The sequence below is a fragment of the Dipodomys merriami genome, unplaced genomic scaffold (assembly GCF_024711535.1).
Source record: "Dipodomys merriami isolate MVZ:Mamm:240054 unplaced genomic scaffold, mDipMer1.0.p SCAF_601, whole genome shotgun sequence".
Taxonomy (NCBI): domain Eukaryota; kingdom Metazoa; phylum Chordata; class Mammalia; order Rodentia; family Heteromyidae; genus Dipodomys; species Dipodomys merriami.
Genome location: NW_027206182.1, coordinates 612,405 through 627,452, shown reverse-complemented (window position 1 = coordinate 627,452; position 15,048 = coordinate 612,405). Strand labels below are relative to the sequence as shown.

Sequence of the window (15,048 nt, the reverse complement as noted above, 5' to 3'; positions counted from 1 at the left end):
AAAATTTTGAGACGTATTCCCTTATACTGTTCTGAATCTTGGTTCTTTCTGTGATGATGTTTCCACTCTCATCTCTGAGTTTATTTATTTGGGTGTGTTCTCTTCTTTTTCTCATAAGATTTGCTAAGGGTTTGTCAATGTTGTTAATTTTTTCGAAGAACCAACTCTTTGTTTTCTTGATTCTTTCCATACTTTTTTGTATTCTAATTCATTTAATTCTGAGTTAATTTTAATTATTTCTTTCCGTCTACTGGATTGGGGTTTATCTTGCTGCTCTCTTTCAAGGAGGTTCATATGTGTCGTTAAATTGTTGGTTTCAGATCACTCCAATTTGTTGATGTAGGAACTCAGAGCTACACAGTTGCCTCTGAGTACTGCTTTTGCTGTGTCACAGAGGAGCTGGTAATTTGTGTGCTCATTTTTGTTGAATATCATGAAAATTTGAATTTCTTTCTAGTCTCTTCCATGACCCACTCGTCATTCAATAGTGTGTTGTTCAACCTTTGTGTATTACAGGACTTTCTTTGGTGGCATTCGGTGTTGAGTTCTAATTGTATTCCCTTGTGGTCAGAGAGAAAGCATGATATAACTTCAATATTTCTGAATTAGTACAAGTTTGCTTTGTGACCTAAAATGTGGTGTATTTTGGAAAATTTTCACTGTGCTGCTGAGAAAAACATGTATTCTGATGCTGCTGTGTGAAATATTCAGTAGATTGATGTAACAACTAGTTGATCTGTGCAGTTGTTTAGATCTGCGCTTTCTCTGTTGAGGTTTTGCCGAGTTGACCTATCTATTGGAAGATTGGTCCATTAAAATCCTCAACAATTAATGTCTTTGGATCTATGTTGGATTTGAGGGAAAGTAGTGTTTATTGGATAAATTTGGGTGCTCCATTGTTTGGTGAATAGATATTTAGAATTGTAATATCCTCCTGAAGGAGGGATCTCTTAAATAGCTTGTAGCGACCTTCTTTATCTCTTCTCACAAATTTTAATTTGAAGTTATTTTATCTGTTATTAGGATTGTAACTATCAACTGTTTATGGGGGCCGCTTGCTTGGTAGATTTTGGTCCAGACTTTAACATTGAAAATGTTTTTGGTTTTACGGGCTAGATGTGACTTCTGAAGGCACTAGACAGAAGGATCTTGTTTTTTAATCCAACTAGACAGTCTATGTTGCTTAAATGGAGACTTAAGTCCGTTAATATTGAGAGATAAGACTGAGAGGTATTTGGGGGTTCCTGCCTTGTTATCCACCTTCTTGGGGGCCCCTAAACCTGGGTTCTTCCTTTGGTTCTTGGATTCTCAGTTTGGGTGCAGTTTCTTGGCCTTTATTATGGTCTTGTTGGTTTTCTATGTGTAGGACATCTTTAAGAATCTTTTGTAAGGCTGGTTTGGTGGAGATGTATTGTTTCAATTTTTCTTTGCTATGGAAGGTTTTTATTTGGCCTTCAGTTGTGAAGGAGAGTTTAGCTGGGTAGAGTATTCTTCCTTGGTAATTGTTTGATATGAGGGCATGGCATACATCGTTACAGGCTCTTATTGCCTTGATTGTCTCTGCTGAGTAATCTGAGGTGATTCTAATTGGTTTCCCTTTATAGCTGATTAATCTTTTCTCCTTCACAGCTTTAAGGATCTTTTCCTTTGTCTGAGTTGTTCCTGTGTATTATAATTTGACTGTGGGATGTTCTATTCTGGTCTGGTCTATTTGGAGTTCTAAAAGCTTCTTATATCTGAATAGGCCTATCTTTTTGTATGTTTGGGAAGTTCTCTGCTAGGATCCTGTTAAACAAATTTCCTAGACCATTAACTTCTGTTTCTAGGTGCTCCCCTACACCCATTATCCTCAGATTAGGCCTTCTGATGGTGTCTTCCAAGTGTTGGATAGATCTATCATATTTCTTGGATTTGCCTTGGATGGATGTATGTTCTTTCTCTATAATATCTAGGCTGTCTTCAATCCCTGAGATTCGATCTTCTTCATGGTCTAACCTGCTGTCAAGACTTTCTAATTTAATTTTAATTTCTTCTCCTTCTAATTAGTCAGTTTTGATGGCTTCAAATTCTTTGTTGCAGCTTTGTTTTAGATCTTGAATGAACGTCTTAAATTCCTTAATTGGGTGTCCAGTGTTTATTCTGAAATAACTTATTTGGTTTTTTATGGTTTCCTTGGACTTCCATTCCTTCTGTTGGGTTCCATTCAGCATTCCCTTTGTGGTCTCCCTGACTTCCTTCAGCTCTTTTTTAATGGCTCCCATGAATGCCTTTAGTGATCTTTGTGTATTCTCATCCTGCTCTCTCAATTCCTGTATTACTCTTTGCTTAGCTTCCTGATGTTCATGCCATCCTGTTGTTCACTTTGCGTGTTCTCAGCCTGGTCACGCCTTTCCTTCCTTTCTCTTTGAGTATTCTCTATCTGCTCACGCAAATCCTGTATCATTTTTTTGAGTACCTTCCTCACGCTCATGATATTCCTGTATAAATCTTCGGATTGCCTCTTTTCTCTCCCTATCACACTAATACATAGTCCTTTGTAGGTTTTCAATCTTTTCCTGCATTGACCTTTTGTTTGCCTTCTCTCTTTACCTATCATGCTCATACAGAGTCCTTTGTATGTTTTCAATATTTTCATTTATCATGTTTGCCAGCAGTGCACTTTTCCTTTATCTGTTCTGTCTCCTGATTATCATGAGTGGGAGTGAAGATACCCGGACTTGCCATTTTTCTTGTGTTTTTCCAACTTACTCTGCCCATTTGGGATGAAAATAACAACAGTTTTTTGCTAGAACGCTTTCTTAAGGAAAGGATCACCCAAAGTCTGTATTTGCACAGTCAATATTCTGCAGATACAATCTAGTTCAACAGATACATCTATTCAACATTAAACAACTATATATTAATCGGCTGCGAAGAATTTGGTAAACCAGAAATTATTAGGTTTAGGGAGAGATTTGGGTAAACAATAGGAATAGAGTGATGTGGGAAAGTACAGGGAGAGTTAACTGAGTCCTAATCTCAAAGTAGGAAATAAGTTGGATAGGATGAAAGTAGAGAGAGAGAAAAAAAGAAGAAAGAGAAAGGGAAAAAAAGTGACCAAAATGTAGAAAAGTAAAAATTAAAAATATGATGCAGAAAGGAATACAAACTATTCAGAGAAGAACGTCAATATAATGAGAGACGGGGAGGAATATAAAGGAGATGTGAAAAATTTAAAAATAAAAATACTTAAAATATTATATAGGTATAAAGAGGTAGTGGTAATATTAAGGAATTTAAGTCTAAAAGGTTTTGAATTGAGTAATGAATTTGTGGATTAAGTGTGTACACAATGGGGGATAAGGTCTACTAATCGACTACGGGTTTATCTGAGGATGTTCAGAACAACAATTAAGTCACATAAAGAAGAACAAAAGAGAAGAAAAGGTGAAAAGGATAAGAAAAAAGAAGAAAAGATCAGAAGTTCAGTAGAGCTAAACAAAAAACAAAAAGAATTTTTTAAAAGAAAAAGAAAAGAAAGAAATATGCACACACACATATACTCCTAAAATAAAAATTATAAGAGAAAAAAAGTTACTAGAAAAAATTTTTTTCAAAAAATGTAAAAATTAAAAAAAAGTTTCCAAAAACATTTTTTTATAAATGGTACCAAAAAAAAAAAAAAGAAAAAGAAAAACAAAATTTTTGTGAGGGGTAGGAAAAATCATGTATCTCCCTTGTGTCCATAACCAGCCTCAGGTTGGAGTCTCTGGTCTTTTTGTGGTGTTTGATTTTCCTGTGGCTTGGTTGGTTTCTTAAGTCAGTTTGTTTGAACAGGCAGAAAGATGCTCTGCTTTACCCAGGATTTTGTGATCCTCCTCCCAGGTTAGTTCAATGGAAGGGAGATCTGCTTTGAGTATCACAAAAGAGGGAGACGGCTTTTTCCTCAAGTTTGGAGATGCTGTGATGAGGCTAGGTTCTGGGTAGTGTTGAAGCCTTTCAGCAAACAGTAGCTTTTCCCAGGGGCTAGTTTGTGATAAACTCACAGAGCCCAGCCTGGAGTCACTCTCAGGGTTTCTGTTTACTGAATTTCAATTGATTGTCATGGCTGCTAAAGGAGGGGCAGCCTCTGGCTCTGATTACCCAGTGAAGAAAGCCACTGCTGGGGCTAGCGCCTGAGCTGGGTGACTTTTCCCTGGGTGGAGCTCAGTCTGGCAGGTCAGCTTAGATTCTTGTGACCTACTAAATGACTCTAGTTTTCATCCAAGGCTTAAGTTGGAGCTAGCAGCTCCACCGAGCATTGTCAGTATCCAAGATGGAGATCTCCAGTACTGGAGGGTGAGGGATGGCCTTCCCTCCTCTGCTCCCTGAGAAGTATTGAGGAAGCATTATATACACTAAATTTGGAATGATACGGAGAAGATTAACATGGCCCCTGCTTAAGGATGACAGGCAAATTCCTGTCATTCCATTGCCTAATTTGTTAGGAAGTGGAAAGACTTGGGAAATAGATTATGAAGTGTAATAAGCCAAGTCCAAACAAACATAAGTCCCATGGTTTCCCTAATTTTCAATAACTAATATATGTCTGGGATAAGCAGAAAAGGTCAAAAGCTATGTACATATGACCAGAAAAGATTATGTTAAGGTAAATGAACTGAAGTTAGTGACACAAGTGTTTTTTTCTTTCTTGCTATTGTTTCTCACATACGTATAACGTTCAGTATGGTTTTTTTTGTTTCTTTATATGTTCGGACCCCATGTTAAATCACTTATTTTCACTGTATTTGAAGTTGGTGCACCTACATCTTGTATATAGTCTCTTCAAATTTTTGGATGGGAAGGAGAAAAAGAAAATGCTTAAATAGGAATACAGGTTCACCCATTGTAACAATGAGATGCACAAGACACTAGGTTGTAAAATGAACTTTACAATTGAGGCGGGGGAAGGGAGGAGGTGAGTGGACTTGTGGAGGTGGAAGGGAAGGGATAGTAGGGGAATAATAAAGGAGGAGTTAACAATGCTTGTTAGGAAATGTAGTCATTGCCTTGCTTATGTAAGTGTGACCCTTCTGTACAGTAATTTTGCAATTGAAAGACCCCAGACTCACTGGGATACTTTCTCAACGGGAGGGCACCCCAGAAACCAAGACTCCAAACCAGCAGATGCAACAAGCAAGAGGAGTTTATTTGGCATTTGTGCAAACGGACTCTCTGCCCCAGGCAATCAGAGCGCCCTGAGCAGCAGTTACAGGCATTTTTAAAGGCAAAAACCACAAATTAGCATAAAACACTCTTTGTAAAACAATTGTCTCATGGTTGGTCTAAGGGGGAGTTTACATGGTTACAGGCCTATGATTGGTTGACATTTGGCTTAGCTTGTGGTCTTGCCAGGTGGTCATTGTCAAGGTCCATCCCGGGGTTTGTTGAACTGAACTGGAACTGAAAAACATAAACTAAAACTGAAAAACATGTACTATCTGTAACCTTTGACCTTGTCCTGGGGTGGGCTGCCATCCGGACATCTGGGACGGCCGATATCCGGATATCTGGGCCTCGAGACTCTGCCCAGTTTTATTTCCCAGTGAAGGGGGTCTGAATGCAAGCATATTTACAGAAGCAAAATCAGCAGTTAGCAAGTTAGTAATGGTAATGGTAAAGTGAGGTTTTTAATTTTTAATCTTTCAGCAATGAAAACATATAAAAATGTTCTGAGATGGAAGAGTTTATTTCCTTTATTTTACTCATAATATTGTTAAGAAATTAATGCAAAACACTAATATGAAGGTATTTTGAATAAATGTGTGTGTGCCCACGCACTTGCATGTGTGTTGGCATGCTCAGAGTTTGAAATCAGGGCTTCAAAGTCTTGCTAGGCCTTTTTGCTCTATTGGTGAGCTACTAAATGAGCTACATCTCCATTCCTGGCCCTTTGATAGTTCATTAAAAGTTTTGAAAAATAATCTCATGAATTTATTTTGCCCTGATAGGCTTCCAACTGTTATCCACAGATCTCAGGCTCCTGAGTAGATATCCCCAGTAGTTAGGATTACAGGCATGATAAACCAGCAAAAGGCTTTAAGAATAACGTATAAAGTAGAAGAAAATTTACTTCACAGGGGCCTGTTTTATCATCTCCTACATTTAAAACATTTTGGATTGATTATATGTGAATTTATTTCGTTTTAGAATTCTTAAAAGACAGTAAGTTTTAATATTTAAAAGTTTTAGTACTTTTTAAAAAGGATACTGGAACTGTGGGACAGAAGAAATATGCCTCTCTTTGTACCTCAATTTATAAGTTCTGTGCATGATAACCCAATGTGACCAAGACATTGTATGCTATTATTTCTTGGACAATATGAATATTGAATTGAGGGTGTCATAGAATGAAGAGATTTTATCTACCTTTTGTGTATTGCTGAAAGACTTTTGGAAACTTTGACTCATTTTCTTCCTCACTCTGTGTGTCTTTGGGCCATACACTTACTGCCTTTAATTACAATTTTTCCCAACACTAAAATGGTAATAACATTAGCATTATAGCAAATGTTATCTGAAAAATTAAAGGAAATAACACTTGTGAAATACTTAATATAAACTTCTATGGATGAGCTTTGAGTTTAGCCAGCAGTCTTTTTTAAATACTAAATAAAATGTGATAAGTAGTACAGAAAACATTACATGTAGTGAGCAACCAGAACTAATATCTATTGACCATGCTCTGCTTCCAAGCAAGCCAGTGGGATAATTTCTCATGCTGTAAATCAAACTGGTTATCTTATGTCTTGTTAGAGTAAAAATACCAGAGACAGAACGATGAAGTTATGTTGTAGACTGAGATGAAATCGATATGAAAATGTGTAAAACTGATAAAACATAAAAGTATCTGAGCAGTATATTGTGTTTTACAACAATTAAGTTACATTGCAAAGATAAAGAAGACCTAGAAGAATGAATTCTTTTTTTGTTGTCCTATCATAGGTTCTTAGATGGATGAGCTCTTTCCTCATTCTTATACAGGCATCATCTGATGAGAGGAACTGTATTTTTTGTTTGCTTCCTTCCATTTATTCTTCAGTTTGAAATTTGAACCATTGGGACTGAAAGAAACCAAGGAAAATTAGATAAACAGGCTGTGGAAAAAACAATCAAAGTAAATTGAATGAACTACAGCCTTGTAAAAGGTCTAAATAAATTGAGATATATAGTCACAAGTGTAAACAGAAAATGATTTAAGCAATACCATCTTATTGAAAATTGAAAAATGTTAGGAGTTGCTACATTTTTTTCTTTTCTACCTTTAATTAATTATTGATCTGGTTTAAAGAGCTTAAAGATGAGATTAACAAGAAACTGGATTAAAAATGGACAAAAGGCTGAATAGACAAGTTCTCCATACAGCCCTGAAAATCGCCTGTGGGTTTACAAAGTTGTGTTTAATACAACTGCTATGCTGGCTTAATGCTTTCTGAGTAGAAGTCATTCGATAAATATAATTCAAAATTACTATGATACTACTTCATAACTATTATAACTCATAAAAAATCAATGGAACCAGTTGTGGTGGTAAAGGCTTGTAATTCCAAGCATTTAGGAGGTTGGATTTAAGTCTAACGCCAGTTTGTATTACTGCAAATAGTATAAACCTGCCCTTTATTACCTTTGAACAAAAGGTAATAATGTTGGTGAGTGGGGAGAAAAGGAAATTTTCTACACTCTTGGTTAGTATTCTCACTGTAGAAAGTAGTATGCAGGTTTCTAAAGAAATTCAAAGTTGAAATATCATCTGACCCACCAATCATGTGATTATTTCTCACTGGGTAATTCTTAAATATATCTATAGTTAATTCTTATTCAAAAGAGCCAAGATATAAGTCAAAGTTCAGTGTTCAACTACATACTAATAAAGCAAATGTGGTACATGCACAAATATCTTTATGTTTCATCCTTAAAATAGCAAGAGACTTTTCCCATTAGCCACAACTTACAATGACCTGAAAGTTGTATTCTAAATGAAGAAAAATGTTGTGTTCTGATCTTTGTAAACACACACATACACACACACACACACACACACACACACATACACACACACACACACACACACACTCACACACCCCTCAAACATTAAGACGAAATTTTTTTTAAATTAAAGCAAAGTGTAATTTCTGGAACATTTAGTTCACAATGTAGAAGATAGTGGATATACAGTATGACCAGGTATAGAGTTGTAATGTACAACATGAGGATACAGGGGACAACACTGACCTTACATCAGAATGAAGCTAAGTAAGTAGGAGTTGTTCTTCCTAGGGGAGCATTATTGTGTACATCAAGTATAATCTTAGTAGATGAGCAAAATAACTCAATACCTATGTACATATGACCATATAAGATGATTCTAAATGAAATGAACTCCAAGACATGTTCTTTGTTGTTGTTGTTCTTAATGTATTACATGATTTATGTTTTCCCCACCTATGGGTTATCCGCTATAGTCACTGTATTTGATTTTGATACATTGGGTATTGTAAATATGTTGATCTAAACTGGGGAAGGGAAAGGGAAAAAACAAAATGGTGAGACAAAGGACAAAATGGGAACCTCTGCAACAGTGATACTCACAAGACAATATTTTGGAAATAATCTTGGGAGGTGCATTGGGAGCGAAGAGGGAGAAAAAAAGGGGGAAGGACAAACAAGTTAGAAAAGCAATAAATGCATTACCTTACTTATGTAACTATACCCCCTGTGTACACTACCTTGAAAATAAAATTTAAATAAAAAAAATATATGGGAGTAGCAATACAGTCGATGGGACTAGGGGAAATTCTGTACTACAAAAAGAAGAGTAGAACAACTGTGGAGAGCAGCAATTTAACTTTAACATAGGAAGTATTAAACTAGCATACAGATTTTCAGCCTTATGTCAGTCACTAGAAAGGGAAAACAAAATGCATAATCAACAAAACAATAGAGATAAAATAGAAAATTAAACAATTGAGGTGAAGAGATGACTTGGACCAAGAATAACAAATGACACAGTTAGGAAACAATAACAAGATGGTAAGTTTAATAAATATTAAATTAATTCTATTAAATGTAGTTTAGATCACAATTTGTTAGAACGATAATTTACATCACAGTTTATTAGTATATACTTTTAATAATATATTAGTTATTATTGATTACTTCATATTGAACGTTTAATATATAATTTTAATTTCTGCCAGGTATAGAAAAGAAAAAAATGAAACTTATTTTAATAATATATTTCATGAATTGTGAAATTAGAAGCATTATAATTTAAACAAATAATATATCATTATTGTTTCATTTCTGCGAATTAATGTAATAATTCAACGTATATTGTACACAGCACTCATTTTAATATGAAATAATAAATTATTGCACATGTCTCAGTATTAGGTGGAAGAGTTCAGCATTTTAGTGAAATTCACACCACACAATACAGGAGGGATTACTCCTCTCATCTTGATAAAATTTTGGAAATTTGAATTCTACATGCATGTTAAATTCCTGCTAGGTGACATCTAAAAATTATATACAATCATATACACGAGGACTATTTCAGATTATACTTAAACATCATATTCATTAATTAAATTTTTATTATTTTGTACCAAATAAATATGTACAGAGAGGCAATTTCTGAGTAGATGATGATGTATCTGTGCCAGATTATTCATATTGAGGCTTATTTTATATTTCTGACATTGTTTCTACAGTTGGTTTTAATTTTCCGTAAGGGATTAAGTGTATTATATTGGATATATGAAAGTAAACTGAATGTTTATTTCATTAACCCCTTGCCTCTTTTCTAATCCCAATATAATTTATCTATGTGTTTGAAGTAATGAAAATAACAACAGATATAAGCAAGATAAATCAGTCTTTAGTCGACAAGTATTTTCACATTTATTTTGATAGTTGGTCCTCTTTTACACTACAGAATATTATTCTTGGGAAAATGTGCTCCAGGCTGGCCACAACTGCAGAATATTATGGTTTGATCTATAATAAGAGAAGGAAGGAAGGGGACCTTCCTTCCAAAATTCTGCTCCCTGGGATGTGAGCTGCTTTATGGTCCTGAATAGGAAATGAACATTTTTCACAGTCAATCTTGAAAAGCCATCTTGATAGACCATTTCTGTAAGTGGTTACAGAGGATTATTGATTCCTTTGCAAGGATGCCAGATTGCCTCATTTTGGGAAAATTTAAACAGGAATTTAGTCAGCTGTTTTTTGAATCTTTAGGAGAAAAACCCATTGACCCTAGGTCAGGGGACCACTGGGATCCAGAGAAGCTACTACCTTAAATAGTAATCCTACACCTCTAAAATAAAATACTACACCAAACAAATAAACAAAAACTCCAGTAAGCACAGCCAGTCAGGGCTGCTATCACAGCCTACACGAAGTCAGGGAAAAACAGAAACTGAAAGTCATTTAGCTGATGAATATATTTTTAATGAGGCAGACTCAAATGAATCTCCAGAGAGAATGTCAGAAAGACTGAACAAAGAAACTAAAATTGGTTACACAAAGATTAAAAAGTAGAATTCCTTGTAGAACAAATAAATCATAAAAAGCCTGTGCATGTAAGAACAAGACAGCAGACCAAATTCCAGAAATCCACATTTTCTTAGAGGTCAGCCTAATAAATTATCAATGGAAATCTTTGAATTCTTAAATATTTGACCACATGTGGATGGAGGCTGAAGAGTGAAAATGTCATCACTCACATTAGGAAGTAATCAAGCAAAGATTTGTAATAAAAAGAGAAAATAATTATTACAAAAGTGGGTCAAATTTGTTTTGATGTAACAGTTCTTGATTTAGGTACGAGCAATTTCCATACAATTGATTCAGTCCCACAGCTGAGTGGATACTGACTGTTGTATTCTTACATGAACTAAAAGAGAAAATTTACAAATGTCTGATGAAATGAGTTGAAGGTGAAGTGTTCTATTAGTGATATCTGAGGTTTAGACACAAGTGAAGAGGTGGATTTTCTTTTCTAAAAATCCCCATTTTTAGCCTGGTGCCACTGGCTCACAGCAGTAATCCTAGCTACTCAGGAAGCTGAGATCTGAGGACAGCAGTTCAACAACAGCCTGGGAAGGAAAGTCCCTGAGACTCTTATATCCATTTACCCACCAGAAAAACAGAAGTCACACTGTGGCTCAAAAGATAGAGCACTCACCTTGAGTTGAAGAGCTCAGAGACAGTGCCCAAGCGCAGACTTCAAGCCCCTGGAACAACAATAAAAAAATTAATATAACCAGTTCCTCTTCTTGATCTTCTCTATGAAGGATACATTTGATTAACTTCTATCCTGCTGATTTGGTGGAGGTATATTTTTTCAAGTTTTCATTGTCATGAAATATGTTTAAATATTCTTTAAATGTAAAGGACAGATTGACTTGGGACCATATTCATGGTTGGTAGTTGTTTACCCTTACTGTTTGTAATATATCATGCCAGGCTCTCCTTTTTACCATATCAGCTAAGAAATCTGTATTTATTCTGACTGTATATCCTTTATAAATAATCAATCTTTTCTCTATGGCAGCTTTCATAATGCTTTCCTTGATCTTTAATGATCCTCTAATGGATTATGATGTGGTGGTGGATTGTTTAGTTATAGAATTCTGTTTGGTTTCTAAAGGCTTCTCTTCTCTGAATGAGCCTATCTCTTTGGATGTTTGGCATGATCTCTGGTAGAATTCTGTAGTATGTTTCCCATTCATTTGTTTCCTGCTCTTCTCCTTCTTGATACCTATCTCCCCGAAATTTGATCTTCTAACTGAGCTCTTATTCTTGGTTGTTTCTGTGGTGATGTTTCCATTCTCATCTCTGAGTTTATTTATTTGGTTGTGTTCTCTTTTTTTTCTGATAAGATTTGCTAAGGGTCTGTCAATTTTATCAATTTTTTCGAAGAACCAACTCTTTGTTTTGTTGATTTTTTCTATAGATTTTTTGGATTCTAATTCATTTAATTCTGATTTAATTTTAATTATTTCTTTCTGTCTACTGGATTGGGGTTTATCTTGCTGCTCTCTTTGAAGGAGGTTCAGATGTCTCATTAAATTGTTGGTTTCAGATCTCTCCAATTTGTTGATGTGTGAACTCAGAGCTACAAAGTTGCCTCTGAGTACTGACTTTGTTGTGCCCCAGAGGAGCTGGTAATTTGTGTGTTCATTTTTGTTGAATAGCATGAACATCTGAATTTCCTTTCTAATCTCTTCCATGAACCACTAGTGATTCAGCAGTGTGTTGTTCAACATCCTTGTGTTACCGGATTTTCTTTGGTGGCTTTTGGTGTGAGTTCTAATTTTATTCCCTTTTGGTCAGAGATAATGCAAGGTATAACTTCATTGTTTCTGAATTTGGACAAGTTTGCTTTGTAACCTAAAATGTGGTCTACTTTAGAAAATGTTCCATGTGCTGCTCAAAAAACGTGTATTCTGAAGCTGCTGGGTTAAATATTCAGTAGATGTCTATTAAAACTGGTTGATTGAGGTAGCTGTTTAGATCTGCTCTTTGTCTTATGAGTTTTTGCCGAGTTGATCTATTTAGTGGGGAGAGTAGTGTAATAAAATCCCCTACAATTAATGTCTTTGGATCTATGTGGGATTTGAGGGAAAGTAGTGTTTCTTGGATGAATTTGAGTGCTCTGTTGTTTGGTGAATAGGTATTTAGAATTATAATATCCGCCTGAAGTAGAGAGCCCTTAATTAGTATGTAGCGACCTTCTTTATCTCTTCTCACAAATTTTAATTTGAAGTCTATTTTATCTGATATTAGGATTGCAATTCCTGCCTGTTTATTGGGGCCATTTGCTTGGTAGATTTTGCTCCAGCCTTTAACATTGAAAATGTGTTTGATTTTACGGGCAAGATGTGACTCCTGAAGGCACCTGAGAGAAGGATCTTGTTTTTAATCCAACTAGACAGTCTATGTCGCTTAATTGGAGAGTTAAGTACGTTAATATTGAGAGATAGGACTGAGAGGTATTTGGGAGGTCCTGCCATATTATCCACCTTCTTGGGTGCTGCTAAAACTGGGTTCTTCCTATGGTTCTTGGATTCTCAGTTTGGGTGCAGTTTCTTGGCCTTTATTATGGTCTTGTTGGTTTTCTATGTGTAGGACATCATTAAGAATCTTTTGTAAGGCTAGTTTGGTGGAGATGTACTGTTTCAATTTTCCTTTCCTATGGAAGGTTTTTATTTGGCCTTCAGTTATGAAGGAGAGTTAAGCTGGGTACAGTATTCTTGGGTGATTGTTGTTTGATTTTAGAGCATGGCATACAGGTTGGAGTCTCTGGTCTGTTTGTGGTGTTTGATTTTTCTGTGGCTTGGTTGGTTTCTTAAGTCAGTTTATTTGAACAGGCAGAAAAATGCTCTGCTTTACCCAGGATTTTGCGATCCTCCTCCAAGTTTAGTTCAATGGGAGGGAGATCTGTTCTGAGTATCACAAAAAAGGGAGATGGTTTTTTCCTCAAGTTTGGAGATGCTGTGATGAGGCTAGGTTCTGGGTAGTGTTGAGGCCTTTCCGCAAACAGTAGCTTTTCCCTGTGGCTAGTTTGTGAGGAACTCACAGAGCCCAGCCTGGAGCCATTCTCAGGGTTTATGTTTACTGAATTTCAATTGATTGTCAGGGCTGCAAAAGGGAGGGGCAGCCTCTGGCTCTGATTACCCAGTGAAGAAAGCCACTCTTGAGGCTGGAACCTGAGCTGGGTGACATTTCCCTGGGTGGAGCTGAGTCTGGTAGGTCTCTTTAGGTTCTTGTGACCTGCTAAATGACTCTAGCTTTCTTACAAGGTTTGAGTTGGAGCTAGCAGCTCCTCCGAGCTTTGTAGGTATCCAAGATGGAGATCTCTGGAACTGGGGGTTGGGGAGGAGTGGCCTTCCCTCCTCTGCTCCCTGAGAAGGAGTGAGGAGGACATCAGGCTTCTACTCATGTCGAGTCTTTGTTCCTGGGTTGTCTCTGGTCTGTGAACTGCATGATGAAATGTCCGCTCCTTGTGGGTTCCTGCTGGTGTTGAGGAGAATCTGCTTGTCCACTGTGTCTGGCTCCTTCGACCTGGACTCTCTGTTTTGCAGGTATGGCGACTGTGGCCACCGCCGCAGCAGCAGTGGCTGCTGGCAACATCTCAGAGCTGTCTCCTTGCCTGGATTTTACCTCTTTGGCTTAACTCTCTGTCCTGTGATGGCACACTTGGTGTGATTCTCTGGCCTAGGACTATTCACTGGAACTCTAAAACTGCTTTTTATGCGAGAGCTTGTTTAGCCTCCATCTTCTCCTCTGCCATCTTCCCAGAACTCCTCTTATATGATTCTTATATGACTTCTTGGAGATCCATAAATAAAACTACTCAGAACAGGAAAAGATTAGGAAAGAGTTCATAAAGAATACTATTATGTTGGTCTTAATGGCAAAGTGTAAAGAATATGTAACAAAACTGTTGGGAGACTCATTTGCTCTATTTGCTATTCTCTCCTGCTTCTTTGTAGAAAGCTTCTCACTATGAAGAAACAATTGGTCTGGACCTTTCCAGGCTTGTCTCAGTGACAGAAGTGATGGGATTTGAGATATGTGATCCCATTGCTGGCTTTTAGGAAGTTCACAATATAGCAATATCAATACACATAAAGCAACTTTTGTGAGTGATGCATATTCACTTCCTCAATTGCCAAAATTAAATTCATATGTCAAAACATCAAATTACTTACATTATTATATATTCAGTTCAACTGACATCACTAGCACCTCCATAAATCAAATGCAAACTAAAAGATCTACTTCAAAAACCAACATCTAAGGCAGCGTTGGAAATACAAGAAGATAGACAATAAATCTAAAGGAGTGAGATCTTTAACACTGACAATGAGCAGTAATAGCTGAATTTTTAACAAGGCTTGAAAAGTTCAGGTGTTCACTAACTATGTGATTAGAGTTGCAGAGTTGACCTTGGTATCAATATTGGTTTTACAATTCAAAGGCAGCTAAAGTTGCTGGAGTATTGTAGCTCGATATAGT

General features: G+C 36.4%; 1 non-coding gene across 1 annotated transcript; it reads left to right on the top strand.

The window, feature by feature from the left end:
• Positions 1-4,353: 4,353 nt before the first annotated feature.
• LOC138814716 (U6 spliceosomal RNA) lies at positions 4,354-4,463 on the top strand. Its single transcript, XR_011368059.1, has one exon. It is a non-coding gene; the product is annotated as a U6 spliceosomal RNA (small nuclear RNA).
• The last annotated feature ends 10,585 nt before the right edge of the window (positions 4,464-15,048 follow it).